This window comes from Pongo abelii, chromosome 4 (assembly GCF_028885655.2).
Source record: "Pongo abelii isolate AG06213 chromosome 4, NHGRI_mPonAbe1-v2.0_pri, whole genome shotgun sequence".
In the NCBI taxonomy this organism is placed as follows: Eukaryota; Metazoa; Chordata; class Mammalia; order Primates; family Hominidae; genus Pongo; species Pongo abelii.
In genome coordinates this window covers 30,357,601-30,361,074 of record NC_071989.2, presented here as the reverse complement: position 1 = coordinate 30,361,074, position 3,474 = coordinate 30,357,601, and positions in this window count along the sequence as shown.

Below are 3,474 nucleotides of genomic sequence, written 5' to 3'. Positions count from 1 at the left end.
TTTTTCTACCAACTGGAAACTTTTTATTGGTTATGATGAGAAGCTTATGTACCAGGAAGTCACAGGGACAGGGAGGGAACTGTTCTAGTGCTGGAAAAGGTGGTAGAGTATAGCATGGGCCTGACAATAGACCAAAAGTCAGGACATGTTTCCTAGAACTAGCTCAACTTCTACAATATGCATCATGGTAGCACGGCACTGGGACACAGCCCATTGGGTAGAGAGTAGACAAGGTTGGCCCTAAAAGCCAAGAATTTTACATCTGGGGCTGTTATCTTTGGTCCCTTTAGTGGAATATGGTCTGATTAGGGAGAAAGATAACTCCTTCCTTATTCTATATCCAAGCTTCACTCCATCTGTGATCTTGTAAGAGACTTCCATTTCCTTATCAGGGGCTAGGTTATTGTTGGTGGGTTCCCTTAACTAGCCAAGACAAAAGAATGGTTCGTGAGGGCATGTAGGTTTTAATACATAATACAGCATAAACCAACTATCAAACAAAGCTTGTCAATTCAGAACACTACAGCCAGATAAAATATTCCACAATAATAAATGCAAATTAGAGGTGCATTCAGAAAAATGGAAGCAGAGAGATTTTCTTGTCAGCAGTGTTAGTGTTAACAGAAATACAAAGGGTGTTCTTCATGCTGAAGGAAAATGGCATACAGTGGAACTCATATGTACAAGGAGGAACAAAACAAAAACAGTGATTTTAATTATTTTTTGAAAAGCCAAGTGAAACTTCCCTTGCTTTTAATTTGGTAGAACTGTCTACGTTAAGCCAAAATAATTGCAATACGTAACTGTTCTCAAGCAATAAAAATGAATTGAAATCTATAAAATAGAAAATATTCAATGTACATAAAATTAACAGAGACAAATGTTATTTTGGGAAAAAAATAAAATTGGTAGACTTCTAACAAGACTTTAAGAAAAGAGATAGAAAAACAAGGAGAGGAAAAAAATCACCAGTACCAGTTAAGTAGAAGTATTTATTACAACTATCCCACAGATTGAAGGAAGAAGGAAGCCCTAGTTCCTGCAGTGACCCAGAAATCAAAGGAAGAGAATGATTTGATAAAGATCAAGTACTAAGACTGAGATGATATGCAGCAAAATATTGACACAGAAATGGTCCTAGATTTCACAACACAGGGTTTTTTGGAGTCCTCCAATGAGCAGTTTTAGCAGCGTAAAGAGGAGAATGTCAAATTGTATTTGATTGAATTGTGTTTGGGCAATGATTTGAAAAAAAGTATATGTAGATAACTTATTCAAGAAGTTTGGTCATTAACTAGAAGGGAAAAGTACAATCTTCCTGGAAAAAGATATATGGTCAATAATAATTGTTTCCTTTTTTAAGATAAAATATGCTTTCACATCTGCAAGGAAATTGACTGGCTAACAGAATAATAGAGCATTGTCCTTGCCCTGTAAAAATATATGGAGATAAATAAAATGGTTCCAGTTATTTTTATATTATCTGAAAACTTTGCTGCAAAGTACCACATTCTTTGTTGAATATGAAATTTTATGTTACTTTGTTTGTTTACGCCTTACTTTGAATAATAAGACTCTAAAGGATTTATAATTATAGTTTATTGAATATAGCATTTATAATGGAATTGACAGCCAATTAGTCAAGATTCTTTTGAATTAAGTAAAACTGCAATTTATATGCTGCAAATAAAATGAAAAGAATGCAATAGCATTGGTTAAGAGACAAAAAGATTTAAAAATTTTGTAGGCAACTGACTTTTGTTTTAAATGAATACATTTAAGAGTAGTGGATGTATCTTTAATTCACTGGATAAAGCAACCAAAAGTTTATAATTATGTTGTTCATTGTGTTAGGCAATTATTGTCAGTTTTAATGCTTTGCCACTGTATCATGCCTTAGGCAAATACTCTCCGTGTTCATGAATATAGGAGAAAGCAACTCATAAATCTGTAAACTGAACATAAGCATCTTTCAAGCTGTCTGGACGCTTGCAGTACTTGCAAAGCTTAACATGTATTTTAATCTGTGCACTGCTGTTTTTATTTGGTGCTTTCCATCTTTCTGTCCATCTTCCTGCCTCCTGTCTTTCCATCAATCCATCATTTTTTCCAATTAGGGCAAGCTAGATGACAGACATGACAGGCACTCACTGTCCAATGCCACAGATTCTAAGTAGAAGTAATTGCTGTATATGAAACTGAAAGAGTTCACCAGGGCTGCCATCACAAGCCTCCACGTCAGTCAGCTTTCTTGTTTGAATAACAGGCAGGGAATGAAGTGAAGGGTCTGGAGACCGAGTGCAACTCCAGAGATGATTATCTAATATAATCCTTTTAATTTTCATCAACTGAAAGTAAAATTTATCTTTCTCTGAATTTACAGCTGAGAAAATCATTTCCTACAGAATGCTGGCATACTCTGAACAATGTAACGCTGGAGGGGAAGATTTTTGGAAAAATGCTACAGGCTTTATGTGGTAGAAATATCCTTCATTTTTTTCTTGTTACAGGATTTGTCATTAGAAATAATGGTACAATAACTTGCAGCCAAACCATGATGATATCTATTTATTCAGCCATGAATACAGAATTAATTGTGTATAAATATTAGAGACACACACACATAATTTGCATGTATCACTGCATATTGTTATATACATTTAGTAAGTTCAGAAGGTATTTTTCTGTGTGTTGCTGAATAATAGAAGATGTGTCAGATTTTTAAACCAATGTATTAATCCATCTGTCTTTAAAATGAAAAGATTGGCTTATTTATCTGGTTAGAACTGAAAGTTCTGTGAGAGTCAAAAGAAAAAAATACATCCAAATTACATAAAATAATATAATGATATCAGAGCAGACGGTATTCAGTCATTTTACCTGTTCTAGTTTGACAGATTTGGAAATGCAATTTTTGTGAAGAAGCAGGGAATAGCACTTTTTACAATGGCGTAACAGGTGTCCCAATGCCAAGATTGTTGTCTCTAATACAATTCACCCAATTAAAAGGGCCTGAGATTTGGCTTAGGAAAATGGCTGGTTCTGTGTTTGATGCAGGAAATGTACAAGATGAATTTCATGCATGCTGTAGTGCCTGGAAAGGATAAGCTACCAGGAAATAACAGAGACTTGTAAGAGAACTCAAGAGTCAGCTTTAATAAAATCCTGTAGACCACTGACAAGGCATTTTGATTTTTTTTAAATAGCTACAGTTGATTCAAGTTCTTTAAATATAGAAAGTGAGTTTAAAAAGATATTCAGAAAAAGAAGAAAAAAGTAACCAGTAAAAATGATAAAATCATTTGAGTTTGCTAAAGCATCAACTCATTAGTTTGAAAATCAAGATAAATAAGTAATTATTTTATTGTCTTTCTTGTAGTAACTATTTACAATACCCTCAAATAGCTTTAAGGATTATCTGTTCTTAGACATTATATAAACACCTGAGGTCAAGAGTTCAATACCAGCTTGACC